Source organism: Danio rerio, chromosome 4 (genome assembly GCF_052040795.2).
Source record: "Danio rerio strain M-AB ecotype USA chromosome 4, GRCz13ab, whole genome shotgun sequence".
In the NCBI taxonomy this organism is placed as follows: domain Eukaryota; kingdom Metazoa; phylum Chordata; class Actinopteri; order Cypriniformes; family Danionidae; genus Danio; species Danio rerio.
Window position 1 is genome coordinate 57929551 of NC_141024.2, and position 18870 is coordinate 57948420.

Here is an 18870-nt window from a genome sequence, read left to right on the forward strand (position 1 = left end):
ATCCTCAAATGTCGCCCCTTCCTGTACTAGTCTAACAAACACATTATACTCTTCATTTCCTTCCTTTACATTGGATCTCATTTCTTCGTCACTATCTAGTTTGTTTTTTCTTTTTTTCCGCTTTTTACCTCTACAGTTTGTCCACGGTTCGCAACTCTCGCTACCCTCCATCTCCTCTACTTCATTTCCTGATCCGTCATTTCCGTCTCCCCACTCCTGACCATTCTCAATCCAGTCGTTGCCAACCGCCTGCACTGCTCCTCCTCCACTTGATGCCGCCATTCTCCTTCCAGACCCCCGGCCCCGCCCATATATAACAAGCTATATCCGTAAACATTTAAAAACACAAACCTTTCTCCAGTTGAATCACAGCGCTAAAGCGGCGCCGCCTGATGACGTCACACGTCACGACAAAATAAAAGTCTTTATTTTGTTTCGCTTTTTTGCCAATTACTCTTCCAGTCATGACTTATTGATACATTTCTCCCATGTTTTTTACTTTATACTATTTCTGCTCTCTCTCTCTCTCTCTCTCTCTCTCTCTCTCAAATTCAAATTCAAAGAGCTTTATTGGCATGACTGTAAAACAAATCACAATGTTGCCAAAGCAATAACAAAATACAGAACATTCATATAGATAAAATAAATATAAGTAATAATAAACAAACACATATACATATCGTTATATTATACATATATGTTGTCACAATAAACAAGTTAATAAAAAAAAGATTAACAATATAATAATAAATGGTAAGGACAGAGAGCTTTAATAAGGGATAAGGGGGTTCAGCCTTTTTCTCTCATATGGTGGCATGAGGACACGTACTGTGCTGCTAGGTGGAGACACTTTTCATTTTCTCCCAAAATATAATGGAGTTTCTCCGTATTTGTGGCTTGCTGGAATTGTGGTAGAATCAGAGACATTTGTGTGAAGTAAGCTTCTCTGATGCTCTGATATTTGCTGCAGTGAGTGAGGAAATGCAGCTCATCCTCCACAACTCCAGCAGGGCAGTGTGGACACAGTCTGAGCTCTGGGCTCCTCCAGCTGCGCTTGTGTCGGCCCGTCTCCACACTCAGACTGTGTCCACTCAGACGGTACCGGCTCAGCAGCTTTCTCTGACTGGGGCTCTTAATGTTGGTCAGATACGGGGCCAGTTCATAACTAGGTTTAATCTGGTTGAAGCACGCTAACTTTTTTATTTGTTGTATTTTATTTTGCCAATTGACTTTATATTCCTCCTGGGTAATCTTTTCTATTTCTTTAGTCTTTATATGTTGGGACAGGGTTTGTGAATTTAGTTGGTGTTTTTCCACCAGATAGTGCATGGGGTCGCTGGCCGGATGTGCATTTCTATATATGAGGGCTTGCTGATGGTAGCTCTCTGGGCTGGAGTTTGACAGATGGAACCAGAACTTCCCTGCTCTCTTCTGGATTTCTGAGAGCAGAGGGAACCTGCCTAGTTCTGCTCTGCAACCAAGGCTGGGTGTGCTTCTGTGAACTCCGAGGATGTTTTTGCAAAACTCCAGATGAAAGATTTCAACTGGAGTTTTTTCCCAAGATTCATAGTTTAATTTAAATGTGGGTCCCCAGAGAGTCTCTCTCTCTCTCTCTCTCTCTCTCTCTCTCACTGTTGTGATGAGTCAGAAGGCATTGAATCCATTTGCAAGCTTTATTAAGAGCACACATATAAACAAACACAAAGGGGCAATCCAGGAGACAGAACGTGGGACAGGCAAAAGTTCAAAGGCAGGCAGATATCTTACTGGTCAGAATAACAGGCTGGAGATCAGGGGCAGGCAGATGTCTTTCGTAATCGTAGAACAGGCACAGGGTCAGAAACACAGATCAGTCCGAAGCAGGGAGTATGGAACGCTCAGAAATGACAGCCAGGCAAATCAAGACTTCGCAACGAACCGGAGCGTGAGTGTGGTATATATACACGAGAGCTGATGAGTTGCACCTGGACCGTAATCAGTGCCAGGTAGCAGGGCTTATGGGATTTTGAGTCCGTGAGTCGAATCAGAATTCTGGCGATGGTTCCCTCTGGTGGTGCACAAGAGGGTTGGCATCGCCCTCATTTACAACAGAACCCCCCTCCTGCGAGCGGCTCCTGAAGCGAGAAGGCACCTGACGCCGGGGTCTACCGCGCTGTCGGGGGGCTGGTTTCTCTGGGAACCTTTGATGAAACTCTTCCGTGAGAGTTGGGTCTAGAATATCTCTAGCATTCACCCAGGACCGTTCCTCTGGACCGTACCCTTCCCAGTCCACCAGATATTGGAGGGCGCCACCCCGACGTCGAGAGTCCAGCACTTCTCGAACGAGGTAAGCTTCCTCGCCCTCGATCATGACAGGTGGAGGGGTCCTGGTTTCCGATTCCTCCTCAACCGCCTCCTCTCGTGGACCACCAGCGGGTTTGAGTAATGACATGTGGAAAGTAGGAGAAATACGATAATGATTAGGCAAGGCTAAGCGAAAAGACACTGGAGTAATCTGGCGTACAATTTTGAATGGCCCTACATACCTGGGACTGAGTTTGCGGCAGGGCAATCTCAGACGAAGGTCTCGTGTCGACAACCACACCCACTGCCCCGGTTGATACGTGGGTCCCTGGCGTCGGTGACGGTTCGCCTGAATCTCTCTCCTCCTGACTGCCCTCATGAGATGTCTGTGAGCCTGGTTCCAGACATCCTCACTCCGCTGCAGCCAATCCGTGACAGCAGGTAACTCAGTGGGTTCTCCGGACCATGGAAACAGGGGTGGTTGGTAGCCAAGAATACATTTGAATGGCGTAATACCCGTGGCTGGCTTTATTAATGAATTTTGTGCATATTCTGCCCACATCAGATAGCGACTCCAGTCGTGCTGTTGCTGATGACAGTAGGAACGTAGAAATCGAATGACTTCTTGATTCATACGTTCAGTTTGGCCGTTGGATTGAGGATGGTACCCTGAGGTGAGACTAACATTAATATTTAGATTTTTACAGAGAGCGGACCATACCCGGGAAGGGAATTGGGATCCCCTGTCTGACACGATATCATCAGGTAAGCCAAACATTCGAAATACATGATTGCACAGGGCTTCTGCGGTTTCAAAGGCAGAGGGCAATTTGGGCAACGGTATTAGGCGACAAGCCTTGGAGAAACGATCAACCACCGTGAGAATGACTGTGTTGTTCTGGGAAACAGGGAGATCCGTAATGAAGTCCACCGCTATATGGGACCAGGGCCGTTGCGGAACCGGTAGCGGTTGTAACAGGCCAGCAGGGGTTTGGTGAGATGCCTTCGTGCTTTGGCAAATTTTACATTTCTGAACATAATTAATTACATCCTTCGTGAGGGACGGCCACCAGAAACGGGCTTTGACTAACTCCAAAGTTGCAGTGATGCCTGGATGCCCCGAACTGGGAGTGTCATGAATATGGGTCAGTAATCTGGTACGTATGTTATTGGGTACAAAAATCAGGTGATTCGGACAGTCTACTGGAGGGTTGTTTTCTCGGTTGGCCTCTTGGATCTCGGTAAGTATGTCCCACTGTACTGGAGCCACTAGTAAGTTCGTAGGAATAATGGTTTCATCACTAATTGGGGGTTTTATCCTCTGATAGCCTGGATAGTGCATCTGCCTTACTGTTTTTACTCCCTGGTCTATAGGTAACAATGAAGTCGAATCTGGTGAAGAACAAAGCCCAACGAGCTTGTCTGGGATTTAGACGTTTGGCTGAGCGAAGATATTCCAGATTCTTGTGGTCAGTTAATATGGTGAATTGCTGACTAGCCCCCTCCAGCCAGTGTCTCCATTCTTCCAGGGCTAATTTCATTGTCAGTAATTCGCGATTTCCCACATCATAGTTTCGTTCTGCGCTGGTCAATTTACGGGAGAAGAAGGCACATGGATACATTTTGGATGGTTGACCCTGACGTTGAGATAACACAGCACCGACTCCTGTGTTGGATGCATCCACTTCCACAATGAAAGGTAGGTCTGGGTTGGGATGACGGAGAATAGGAGCTGTGGTGAATTGAGTCTTCAGATCGCTAAATGCTTGGCGTGCTTCAGAGGACCAGGATAGTTTGTGGGAATTTCGTTTGGTCATGGCTGTTAATGGTGCGGCTATTGAACTAAAGCCTCTGATAAACCGTCTATAGAAGTTGGCAAAACCTAGAAATCGCTGCAACTCCTTGAGATTCTGGGGTAACGGCCATCGTTGAACTGCCTGTACCTTCGTATCATCCATGGTAATCCCTTCTGCACTGATGACGTATCCCAAAAAGGCGATCTGTGTCTGGTGAAATTCACACTTCTCTAATTTGGCGTACAGACGATGTTGAATCATGCGTTGCAACACCATACGTACATGTTCAACATGTTCCTTCATCGTGTTTGAATATATGAGGATGTCGTCGATGTAAATGATGACCCAGCGATCCAGCATATCCCGAAAGACATCGTTCATAAAAGATTGGAACACGGATGGACAGTTTGACAGGCCGAAGGGCATTACCGTGTACTCATAGTGCCCCCTAGTGGTGGAAAACGCGGTCTTCCACTCGTCACCAGCACGGATTCTGACAAGGTTATATGCACTGCGAAGATCAAGCTTGGTATAATATCTAGCCTTTCTTAATTGTTCCAGGGCAGGAGGTACGAGGGGTAATGGATAGCGGAATTTTACGGTGATTTCATTGAGCCCTCGGTAATCAATACAGGGACGTAAACTGCCATCTTTCTTCTTTACAAAGAAGAATCCAGCTGAAGCAGGAGATGTAGAAGGTCGGATGAAACCCTTGGCCAATTCCTCGTCGATATATTCAGACATTGCCTTGTGCTCAGGTTGTGACAGAGGGAATATTCGACCCGTTGGAGGACTTGAACCTGGAATTAACTCAATAGCACAATCACTTGGTCGATGTGGGGGAAGTTGAGTAGCTTTTTGTTTGCTAAAAGCTTCATGTAAGTCATGGTACTCAATGGGGATTAGTTCATCAACGAATTCAGGTAACACATTGGTGGTTCGTAATGGAATTTTGTGAATGGGCTGGATGCACTGTTTCATGCATGACTCACTCCACTGCAATATCTGTCCGTCCCTCCAGGAGATATGAGGATCATGTCGCCTTAACCAGGGCAGTCCCAACACCAGTGGATGATTAACTGAATCAATAATGTAGAATTGCATTTCTTCAATGTGTAGAACACCAACTTGTAACTGTAGCTTATTCGTAATCATACGGATGCGTCCTTCACCCACAGGACGACCGTCTAGTGCTTCCACTGCAAGACAGGAATCATATGAGCTGAGAGATAGTTCGTGACATAAAGCAAATCTCTTAGATATAAAGTTTCCGGCAGATCCAGAGTCGACAAGAGCCGTAGTATTAATCATTCTTTTATCAAATTTAATAATCACAGGAATCAGTACACTGAAAAGTGCAGGAACATGGGAAGGACTCACCGATTGAACTGGTGTCTGAGGTCGTACGCTGCAGGTGGATTTCCTGTGCCCTGATTGACCGCAGTACAGGCATAGATGATTTTGCAATCGATGCATTCTTTCTTCATGGGTGAGACGGGTGAAACCCAGTTGCATGGGTTCATCAGGGGGCGTGTCACTTGAAACATGGAGCTGTGTGCGAGGATTTCTACGGCTGCGAATCAGATGATCAAGACGGATGGTAAGTTCAATGAGTTCGTTCAATTTCTTTCCTTCGTCACGGCAAGCCAATTCAGATTGTAGATTGGTATTCAGACCCCGTCTGAATAGTGTCTTCAGTGTATCCTCAACCCAGTTAGTTTGAGCGGCGAGAGTGCGAAATGACAGGGCGTATTCTGCAGCTGTGTTACGCCCCTGTGTAAGAGAAAGTAACTGCTCACCGGGGCTTCTCCCATCTGCTGGGTGCTCGAACACTTCCCGAAATTGCTTGAGAAAAGTTTCAAATGTGGAATAGTTACATTCCTCCTCCTTCCATATCGCTGTAGCCCATTCCAGCGCTTTCCCCGTTAACAGATTGCATACAAAAGCCACCCGACTAGAATCAGTGGGATATAATGCAGGTTGTTGGTTAACAAATAGTTTGCATTGCAATAAGAAGCCTTTGCAGCGAGAAGGTGACCCATCAAACTTTTCAGGAAAAGCTAATCGGGGACTTACGGTAGCCGGAGCATTGGAGACATGCGTTGGTTGAGAAGCTGTCATGGTAGCAGGCGGGGTAACTGCAGGATTCGGATGACGGAGTTGCTGCATAGCTCTTACCAGTTCCTCCGTGAGAGAAGTTAGATGGGTGAGTTGTTGATGATGGGTGGCTAACTGAGTGGCTTGAGCGGAAAGTTCAGTCGAGACTTGTGCTAAAGCTGCTGGATTCTGTAGTGGCGAAGTCTTCTGTTGTGATGAGTCAGAAGGCATTGAATCCATTTGCAAGCTTTATTAAGAGCACACATACAAACAAACACAAAGGGGCAATCCAGGAGACAGAACGTGGGACAGGCAAAAGTTCAAAGGCAGGCAGATATCTTACTGGTCAGAATAACAGGCTGGAGATCAGGGGCAGGCAGATGTCTTTCGTAATCGTAGAACAGGCACAGGGTCAGAAACACAGATCAGTCCGAAGCAGGGAGTATGGAACGCTCAGAAATGACAGCCAGGCAAATCAAGACTTCGCAACGAACCGGAGCGTGAGTGTGGTATATATACACGAGAGCTGATGAGTTGCACCTGGACCGTAATCAGTGCCAGGTAGCAGGGCTTATGGGATTTTGAGTCCGTGAGTCGAATCAGAATTCTGGCGATGGTTCCCTCTGGTGGTGCACAAGAGGGTTGGCATCGCCCTCATTTACAACACTCACACACACATTACACATTTTAGGTGCTTTTTTGGCATGACAAATAACTGCATTTGTATTGCCAAAGCAGTGCAGCGTCGCTGTGTACAAACAAGACAGTGAAAAAAGGGCAGTAGTGCAAAAAAATATGGATATAAAATATAATACAGAGAAAACACAGAAATAAATAAAATAAAAATAGATTAATGAAATTAAAAATAAATTAATAAAAATAAAAAGATTAATAAAAAAAGATTTAAAAATAGATTAGATTTCTTTCTCTCACACACACAAACACACACTTCAGTATTTAAAGTTGATCAAAAATTTTTAATCTAAACATTTTAAGACAATTTTGAGAAACTTTTTTTTAATCCAGTTCATGATGACTTGCATGTCTACAACACATTACTTTCTAATAATATCCGAGTCCAAATCTCATCATAATTATGACCCCTTATTTTCTTTTCTATTTTTACAACTTCATAGGCCTATATAGGGTTTCTTATTGTTTCATATGAATTGTCGTTTCTTCTAATCTGTTCCACATTTCCTGCCATTCTTTAGCAGTTTCTTCAGTAAAATATTTAATTTACAGAAGCATTAAAGGGGTAGTTCACATAAAAATTACAATTCTGACATTTACTCATTTTCTACTTGTTCCAAACCTGTGTGAGTTTCTTCTGCTGAATGGAAATGAAGAGAATAGGCTACAAGGTCAAAAAGCAGCCACTATATGGTTCAACAGCGCCTACTTTGGACATGGTTGCTTTTTTCAACATTTTCTGGCACTCAAAATGTTCTTGGAACTCGATTACAATTGAACCACTAAAGTCACTATCAAAGTCAATGTTTTTGGTTCCTTTTCTGGACTTTGAGCATCTCGGGACTCTTGCTGTGTATGACAGATAAGGGAGCTCTCTGATTTCATCTAAAGTGTCTTAATTTGCGTTCTGAAGATGACCAAGTTCTCAGGGGATTAAAACAACAGGTAGAGGGACAATCGTTCTCGAGTGCCTAGTGTACACTATAACACACGCATTCCACCACTGCTGATATACAGCCACATTGCACTGCTTTTTTTATTTACTTATTTTTATTGCAATAACAACAGGCCATCACAACAAATAGAAATACAAAAACTGATAGCACTGATACTCGTGATGATATTCCCAGGTAGGAGGCGACGTTCGCGCGACCTTGCACAACGTTCTCTGAAAGTTCCATAAAGGTAATAAAAATCCAGAACCTTTACAGAACATTAGGGATGTTCTTAAAACGTTCTCTTTAAGTCATAAAATAACGTTACCAGTATGACTTAAGGAGGACGTTCTGCTTTGGCCATTCTATGGTTACACAATAACATTACAAAGAGAACCTTTGTAGGGATAGTTTACAGTTTAACCCAAAGAATGACCAGTCTGGTAGATGAAGAAGAGCCGGAGTCAGAGATTTAAATAAATAAATCAAGTTTACTGAAGATAGTTTGCAGTTTCATTCGCAAAAGCCAGCTTCAACACTCGCAATGAGTTCCTAGGCCGCTCTGCTTACAGTTTCAACAATCGAACAATTATACTCTTTACACAAGTCCAGAAAGGGTGGGATCCAGGTAAACAGTTCTCATTGGTTACAACAGAAATAGACAATTCTAAATACATGCGTCAAAGAAACATAGTATCTACTCCCATATATGGATGGCCTTAATGTGTGCGTCAAAGAAAGCTTTGTATCTGTCTCCAGATATGGATGGCGACCTGATGCCTAGAGGTGAGGTCGCCCTAAGTTATTAGGAGCTGATCTCCGACCTGTAAAAAGCTAAACCAGGAAAACAATAGACACAAACGACCATCTGTGTTAAAGACTCAAGGATGTTTCTTGTACGTTCAGCTGTGTTATCAGGCTGGTTCAAGACTGTTTCCATCAACAGTCTGCTGCAATATCTTTACTCCACACAGTCTATCTCCACACAAAAAGGAATTACATTAAAATTAATTATACTTAAAAACAGATCAATTAAACAGCTATAATATTATAGGCAATATCAGGACAACTAGAACAGGTGTCTTCTTCTCCTCTGTATTGGACCTCCAGTCATAGGAACAGATGAGGAGAGAGAGATCTCCATGACCTACAGTGTTGTGAGTAATGCGTTACATACGTATGTATTACAGTAATGTATTACATTTTCCTGTAACGCAGTAGTGTAAGGCATTACTAATACATTTTCAGTAATATTTTACTCGGCACATGTTCAGTAACACGTGCGTTACAACACACTTTTTGCCCGCAAGACATTAACAAATAAAAAATACCGCAGTTCTATTTCCTGTTCGTGATTAGAGAATATATGCGCGTGCTGTCAATAATCTCCCTCTGGCTATGGGACCTTTTTACTTTGAACGCGGAATGATTTCAGCTTCTGAGCTCAAGGTCCGGGGCTATTGGCTCAGCCCAGTTCGCAGTACGCGCAGCGGAAAAGCAAATAGATGAAAATGGCATAAGACAGTGCATTCGCAAGACGGACGTAAGTGCACATGGCGTTATTTCACTGACAAATGTCGTAAGCTCATTCATGTAATACGAGCAAGAGAATGTGCCGGTTTTCTCTGTGGACAAAACTCCTCGCGTTCACTCAACACTGGCTGGGCTGCTCACGTGCTAAAGACCTGCTCTCGCTCCGTCAGATGATGCACTCACAATCTGTGCCTTGTGTTTCCTCTTCCTTTCGTTCTGTTGCTCTCCAGAGATCCTCCTATTTAATTGTTATCCCAAGAATTTTTATATGGTTTATATATTGCTACACTATTTACTTACAGGTTAAGATAAATTCTATAATAAATACTAGTGTTTTTGAGAGTAAGGTATACTGCCTATACCTTTTTAGGCTAGTATTTACAATGAATGCTTAACCATACTGTCGTATTAAGAATAGTGAACTCATAAAATTAAATATAAAATGTAGTTTTACTACAGTAAAGTGTGGTGAATTGTAGTACAATCTACCCCATATTGTAAAAAAAACTACAGCACTGGATCATTTGTTTATATTACACTTGCTGTGTTACCATATCACCAAGCAAAACTCCATTGTGATATCTTCTGTCAAACTGAGTATACAGAGATGAGCTGAGGAGGATCATGAGTTGCACATTTCCACCATGCAGCAATGTTTGAGAACTCTAACTGGGGAGTTCATACACCTTGGACATTGATGGAAACCCAGTTCTTTTGGTTCCTGTATTCCTCCGCATCTGGAGTAGAGGGACGCTTAATGGGAATATGGGTTCCCTCTATGCAACCGATGACTCCTGAGACATTTCCATATTCATTGAACAGTACCTTGTAGTTAGCCTGGGTTCCAGCATCAGGGCAGTTCATGTGATGTGCTTTTACAGTTTTTCACAATTACTATGACACTTTTATCAATACATTTAACAAGTTTCCTAAACTCTTAACACAGTTAGCACAACATCCATCTTCGTGGGCTATACAATTAACACATTTCTTGTTGTTTTGACACAAAATGCATCCAGTTAACACAAATTTAAAATGCTTTAACTTCTTTTACACACAAGCACAACCAAGAACAAAACAATGTAATTTTACAGTCAAGTTTACAAATGCTTTAACACAGTATGTCAGAACAGATAACACCATGTTATAAACAGAAATTATATAGGATAAAGTCAAAAGGAACAGCTGCTCTAATTGTGAATTGAAACACAAGTTTATTCCCCCAACACAGCCACATTCTGCCCCAGCAAGTCAGTTTCAAACATAAAAAAGTAAAAAAAAAAAAAATCTTTGTGTCTGTTTTGTGGCAGGCAGATGATAATAGCAGGGCTGTATCTTTTAGTATTATATAGAATACTTTTGTTCTGCCAGATCTCCCGGGCAGGGTTTTATTTAGATTTATTTAGTTAATTTTAGTTTTTGGAATTCTGTGCATTGGAAAGAAGTTATTTCTGAAGAAGAACAGTTTTTTGAAGTATTATTTGTTTTTATTCTGTCTATTCAGTGTCCTTCAACAAACACGGTGGTGGTGGGGTTCATAATATTCACAATGGTATTTTATTAGTTGTTGGTTTAACCATGGATGAGATAATGGCTTCTATGTTATTTTCTTTTCAATGACGTTTCTTGTCACATGTTCAAAAACAACAACCAATATTGCATATCTATAATTTATATAATAGGTATAATTAAACAATACTTTCACTATAACGTAAATTAGAAGTGTAATAGAAAAAATATATATATTTTTGCACCATTTTGAATTTTACTCGAATACAAATACAAATACTTTTCCCCCCTCAACAAATACAAATACAAATACCGGCTGCTCCGCACATCCCTAATATATATATATATATATATATATATATATATATATATATATATATATATATATATATATATATATATGACAGCTGATTCCCATCTAGAAAGCACACTCATGTCTTGTTTTGGTTTTTCCAATCACATGATCTTATGTTCAAATAGAGGACTCTTGAGGTTTTTGAAAGGAACATCAAAGAACTCTGTCACCAATACGTCCATGTATGATTATGCAATATAGTCATTACTTTACTATACACAGTGTGTTTTGCAGTAAACTACTCTTTAAACCTGGAGTTCATTAGTACATACAGTACATATACAGTACAGCATTTGCATACACTGTGTCTTATTACTTTCAGAGAGTCATGAAGTTAGAGGCCAATCAAGTACCACATGAAATTTTCAATGTTGACAAGGCTGGAGATGTCGCCGTAGGAAAAACATAATAGGCCAAAGGGCCACAGTTACCGTGCCGGGCCACAGAAGATATCAAGTATAATGTGAAGGAGAACATCTGGCAAAAGACCGGGCAGAATAGAAGATTACTTTGTTATTTTATTATAATTGTGGTGCTTTTTCTGTTTGCAGTGATGTCCTTCTGCAAAAAAAGTCTGTACTGCAGAAATTCTGTGTTAGTATTTTCTTTTTACATAAACTGTAAATTCTATAAAGCTATTTTTTTTCTTCATTTTATATAGAATTTTTTCAGTAAAAGAAAGAAAATGCATGCATTTACTTAACCCAATGAAACAAAACTGTAACAAAATTTCAAATATAAGGGCAGAGCTGACACATAAACTAATTGAGTTACTGTAATGTCAGCTGATGATAGTGTTTTTATTGTCAGTGTGTTCTGATTGACTGAATGTTTATGTTGGAAGAGAACATGTGTTTGTGTTTTAAACAATAATTTCATTTTGAAACATGTTTACAGTGTTTTGTTAGACATGGTGTAGTGTGTTCGTTTATTATTATATTTTGAAAAGTAGTTTAGAGGTTTCGTTTATAATGTGTGATTTTGAGCAAAAAATTAACTGTTTTGCCAATTGTGTATTTTAGGTGTGTTGCTGCGTTAAGAGTTTAGCAAACTTGTTAAATGTATTGAAAAAAGTGTCATAGTGTAACAATTTTCAATGTTGACAAGGCTGGAGATGTTGCCGTAGGAAAAAACATAATAGGCCAAAGGGCAACAGTTACCGTGCCGGGCCACAGAAGATATCAAGTATAATGTGGATGAGAACATGTGGCAAAAGACCGGGCAGTATAGAAGATTGCTTTGTTATTTTATTATAATTGTGGTGCTTTTCCTGTTTGCAGTGATGTCCTTCTGCAAAAAAAGTCTGTACTGCAGAAATTCTGTGTCTGTATTTTTTTTACATAACCTGTAAATTTTATAAAGCTATTTTTTTTCCTTCGTTTTGTATAGAATTTTTGCCGTAAACGAAAGAAAATGAATGCATTTACTTAACCCAATGAAACAAAACTGTAACGAGACTTCAAATATAAGGGCAGAGCTGACACATAAACTAATGGAGTTTCTGTAATGTCAGCTGATAATAGTGTTTTTATTGTCAGTGTGTTCTGATTGACTGAATGTTTATGTTTGAAGAGAACATGTGTTAGTGTTTTGAACAATAATTTCATTTTGAAACATGATTGCAGTGTTTTGTTAGACATGGTGTAGTGTGTTCGTTTATTATTGTATTTTGAAAAGTAGTTTAGAGGTTTAGTTTATAATGTGTGATTTTGAGCATAAAATTAACTGTTTTGCCAATTGTGTATTTTAGGTGTGTTGCTGCGTCAAGAGTTTAGCAAACTTGTTAAATGTATTGAAAAAAGTGTCATAGCCATTGTAAAAAACGTCTCGGGTTACGTATGTAACCATAGTTCCCCGAGAGGGAACGAGACACTGCATATAACCAGAACGCTAGGGGAACACCTCTTTTTTACGCGTCTTGAAGCACATGTGAAATCAATCTAATGTAATTAAGCAGGTGTCGTCAGACCAGAGAGTATAAAAGCCTGTACTGAGCATTCAGTATCAACAGGCAGAAGAGAGTATGGCGGAATACGCAGTGTCTCGTTCCCTCTCGGGGAACTATGGTTACATACGTAACCCGAGACGTTCCCCATCTAGGGAACTTCAACACTGCGTCTAACCAGAACGCTAGGGAAACGCAATACCCACTAGGCCAGACTCACTGCTGACTGTGAACGCACACTACGCAGTGAGAATAGAGGACCCTGGTGAGGGGTCTACATCGAGTTGATAGTGACGCACAAATGTATGTGGAGTCGACCATCCTGCCGCCAAACAAATGTCAGAAAGGGCTGAGCCCGAAATAGAAGCTTTGGAGGCCCCTACAGCCCTTGTGGAGTGGGCCTTAACAAATTTAGGTGCAGGGCGTCCAGCAGCCTGATAGGTAATTGAGATAGTCTCAACTATCCAATTACTTATTGTCTGCTTATTCGCCGGACTCCCCCTTTTTGAGGGTCCGAAGCAGACCAGTAACTGTTCACTCTTTCTCCAGTTGATAACCCGGTTAACAAATGTATTCAGAGCTCTAACTGGGCAGAGTAAGTTTAACTTCTCTTGGTCCGACGACTGAAATGAGGGCGGGTGAAAGGCCTGTAGCACAGCAGGTCTCGCCACATGAGTGGGCACCTTAGGCACATACCCCGGTCTGGGATAAAGAAAGGCTTTGGACATGCCTGGAGCAAACTCCAGAAATGAAGGTGCAACCGACAAAGCCTGGAGGTCACCAACCCTTTTTAAGGAAGAAATAGCTAATAAGAAAGCTGTTTTTAGTGTCAGAAACTTATCTGACGCCTCCTGCAGTGGCTCAAATGGGGGAACAGAGATGCCCTCGAGCACCAATGTTAAATCCCATGTCGGTACCCTGTGTGTGCTGACAGGCCTTAGCCTTATGGCTCCACGAAGGAAGCGACGAATTAACGGATCCTGTCCTAGTGACTCATCATCTAGGGGAGAACGGTAGGCCGCTATAGCTGACACGTACACTCTCAGAGTGGATGCAGCTAACCCAGCAGACAGCTGACTGGGTTCAGCTGGTGTTCTCTGCACCAAGCTGAAAGGAGAGCCCATTTTAGGGCATAAAGCTTCCTTGTGGAGGGAGCCCTGGAGCTTAGAATGGTCTGAGCAACCTCGGTTGACAGTCCATACTCTATGAGGTAGGGGATGAAGTATCATTCCTCCCGCCTGGGACAGAAGGCCCCTGCTGATGGGGATCTCCCACGAGAGACCCGCCAGCAGGGCTATGAGGTCCGAAAACCAAATCCTGGTAGGCCAAACCGGGGCTACCAGCATTAACTGTACTCAGTCTTGACGAACCCTCTCCAGGACTCCTGGGAGCAGAGCGATCGGGGGAAAAGCATACAGACGTAGCCTCGGCCATGTCTGAACCATGGCAACCAGTCCCAGAGGGGCTGGATGCGAGAGAGAAAACCATAGTAGGCAATGCGTGTTCTCTTGGGAAGCAAACAGTTCTACCTGCGCTTTCCCAAATGGTCTCCACCACCTCGGGGTGAAAAAGTTTCCATTCCCCGGATCTCACCCCCTGCCTCGACAGGAGATCTGCTCCCATGTTCGGATGGCCCGGGACATACATTGCCCTGATGGACAGAATTTTGTTCTGGGCCCACAGGAGGATCCGATGTGCTAGTTTGCATAGCATTCGAGACTTCAGACCCCCCTGATGGTTGATGTAAGCGACCACCAGTGTGTTGTTCGTGCAGACTAAAACATGATGGCCCCTTAGATCTGGGAGAAAGTGTTTTAAGGCCAGAAACACGGCCATCATCTCCAGGCAGTTTATGTGCCAGTAATGATGATGTTCTCCCCATCGTCCCGCTGCGGGAAGCCCCCTCAGGGTTGCTCCCCAGCTCGTTAGAGAAGCATCTGTCATAAGCATGACGCGATGACAGACAGCCCCCAACACTGGGCCCTGGGACAGGAACCAGGGCATTTTCCACATACTTAAGGCTCGAAGGCAGCGCCGCGAGACCTTGATCATGCGGAAAGGATTCCCCTTGAGGGAAAACCCCCTGGATTTGAGCCACCACTGCAGGGGTCTCATGTACAGCAGACCGAACGGAATCACGCTGGCTGCTGCTGCCATGAGACCCAACAACCTCTGAAAGTGTTTCACAGTGATGAACTGGCCTAGTTTGACTCTGTGTACGGCTGACTGAATCGAAGTGATTTCTTGGCGGGGACAGACGTGCTCGCATCGTCATGAAGTCCCATAGCACACCTAAAAAAAAATGGTCGTCCTGGCTGGAACAAGCACACTTTTTGCTGTGTTTAACCGAAACCCCAACCTTCTGATATGGAAGAGAACGACATCTCGATGCCGAACTGCCATATCGTGAGTCTGAGCTAGAATTAGCCAATCATCTATGTAGTTTAGGATACGTATACCCTGCATACGAAGTGGAGCTAGTGCCGCTTCGACTATTTTGGTTAAGGTTCGAGGTGACAGAGCTAGGCCGAATGGAAGAACCCGATACTGGAACGCTTCGCCCCCGAAAGCGAACCTCAGGTATTTCCTGTGTTGGGGAAGGATGGAAATATGGAAGTATGCGTCTTTCAGGTCTATCGTCACAAACCAGTCCTCGGACTGAATTTGTGACACCACGTTTTTGATGGTTAACATCCTGATCCTGAGGGCCCCGACGGACCGATTTAGATTTCTCAGATCTAATATGGGACGCAATCCCCCATCCTTTTTGGGAACTATAAAATACCGGCTGTAAAACCCTGACTCTCTGTCGAGTGGGAGAACACGCTCTATTGCGCCTTTTATTAATAAGGCCAGTACTTCCTGTTACATAACCAGAGCCTGTTCTGGCTTCACTATGGTGGGTGCAATACCGTTGAAGCGAGGTGGGCATGCACAAAACTGTATTTTGTAGCCATGTTCTACTGTGAACAGGACCCACTGGGACACCATCGGCAGGTGTTTCCACCCTGCCAAAAAATGTGCTAGGGGTACCAGCCTCTCGAGACTGGCCTCTGGTTGTTCTTTGACCCCCCCCGCAGAGGGGGTGGGGCCCCCAATGCCCTCAGACACTGAGGAACGCCCAGCCCGGGAGACACAGAGCCCCCCACCAACATAAGTGGTGAGGTGGCCTCTCCCTTTCTCCACGGACCCTGGTTCAGTGAGAGCGCTGAATGGTGCTCTCGGTGTCCAGGGGGGGCCCTGGGAAGCCTGACTCCCAACACGTCAGGACTTCGTTTTATCCTTTGTACTTCATGATATGAGGAGCTGGTTGACGGCTGGGGCTGTCTTTTAACAGCCCCCTGACTTTTTGATCTTGGGGGGGAAAGTCCAGAGGGAGCTAGAGCATTTTTTAACTCTGTCGAAGGATTCGGCGACGCGATCGACGGCGTCACCGAAGAGCCCTGAGCTTGATATTGGAGCGTCCATAAAAATAGCTCTATCGGTTTCTGACACTTCTGCTTGTGTCAGCCAGAGGTGCCGCTCAGTAGCCACCAGGGTAGCCATAGATCGCCCCAAACTAGAGGCTGCCTCTTTAGTAGCTCTTAAAGCTAGATCTGACACCCGAAGAGCTTCTCGAAGCTGTTCGGGTGTTGCTCCCCCACCATCTAGGCACTCTTTAATTAGGTCAGCCTGATATGCCTGCAGCACTGACATGGTGTGCAGGCATCCAACAGACTGACCAGCCGTCATATATGCTTTGCCGACTAGACCCGATGTTACTCTTAATGGTCTCGACAACAAAGGAGGGACCCTTGCAGATTTTATATCTGGACGACGATGACGTGCTAAGTCCTCTTCTATCATTGGCATTACTGTACATGCCTTTCCCCCTAGCCCACGAACTGCTGAATAAATAGCTGTTTTTGGTGTCATTAACCGTGCTGAATACGGATTTTTCCATGATTTAGAAACCGCATCATGTAGCTCGGGACAAAAGGGGAGGTCCCTTAGTGGAGGATCTACTCTGCTGGGTAATTCTCTCTCATCCAGCATTCCTGTCAGACGCAGCTGCTGCTGCTCACGTGCTGGCTGCCAATCTATTACTTCAAACCTGTCAGCAGCACGTGAAATCACCTCCACTAACCCCTCATATTCCAATGACTGGGGCGGCAGATTCCCCGACCCTCTTTGTATTTGTTGCTGCGGCGGAAAAAACCGCAGAGCGTGCTTCTGACGCTCCCGAAGGAGGATTAGATCTCACGGATCCAGAGAGAGAAAGGACAGAGTCCGTCTCCATCTCATCCGCCAGATCTAGCTGCGAACCCCACGACCGAAGTCGACGCTCAGCCTCAGCACGAGCGAGACCCGAACCGCGAGGAGCGTGCGCCACGGGAGCTTTATTAAAGAACTCCCTCCGACTACGCAGTTCTTTAAGGGAGAGAGCGTCACAGTGTCCACAGTCAGCATTCTCAAATGCTGCCAGGGCATGCTCCTCTCCCAAACACTCTAAACACAAATCATGTGAGTCACCAGCCGTAATAAAGCGAGGACATGGGGGCACACAACGTTTAAAGTTTTTCTCTGCCATATCAAAATAAAAAAGTAAGTTGTCAGTTTTTTTGTATTTTGTGTATGCAAGTCAGTAATGAAAGTTCACAGAAAGAGGGTGTATTTTCACGTGCGTGCTTCTTGAAAGCAAAGAAGTTGATACTGAATGCTCAGTACAGGCTTTTATACTCTCTGGTCTGACGACACCTGCTTACAGTTTTTTACAATTGCTATGACACTTTTATCAATACATTTAACAAGTTAAACTCTTAACACAGTTAGCACAACATCCATCTTCGTAGGCTATACAATTAACACATTTCTTGTTGTTTTGACACAAAATGCATTCAGTTAACACAAATTTAAAATGCTTTAACTTCTTTTACACACAAGCACAACCAAGAACAAAACAATGTAATTTTACAGTCAAATTTACAAATGCTTTAACAGTATGTCAGAACAGATAACACCATGTTCTAAACAGAAATTATATAGGATAAAGTCAAAGTGAACAGCTGTTTTAATTGTGAATTGAAACAAATATATTCCCTGTATTTTATTCAATTGCCAATGAGAAACAGCATATTGCTGTTATTTAAAAAAAAAAAAAAAGAAAAAAAAAAATATATATATATATATATATATATATATATATATATATATATATATATATATATATATAACCGCAATATGCTGTTTCTCATTGGCAATTGAATAATATATATATATATATATATATATATATATATATATATATATATATATATATATATATATATATGACAGCTGATCCCCATCTAGAAAGCACACTCAAGTCTTGAGGTTTTTCCAATCACATGATCATATGTTCTAATAGAGGACTCTTGAGGTTTTTAAAAGAAACAGTGAGCGCATCAAAGAACTCTGTCACCAATACGTCCAGGTAAGATTATGCAATTCAGTCATTACTGTACTATACACAGTGTGTTTTGCAGTAAACTACTCTTTAAACCTGGAGTTCATAAGTACATACAGTAGATATACAGTACAGCATTTGCATACACTGTGTCTAATTACTTTCAGAGAGTCATGAAGTTAGAGGCCAATCAAGTACCACATGAAATTTTCAATGCTGACAAGGCTGGGGATGTCGCCGTAGGAAGAACATGATAGGCCAAAGGGCCACAGTTACCATGCCGGGCCACAGAAGATATC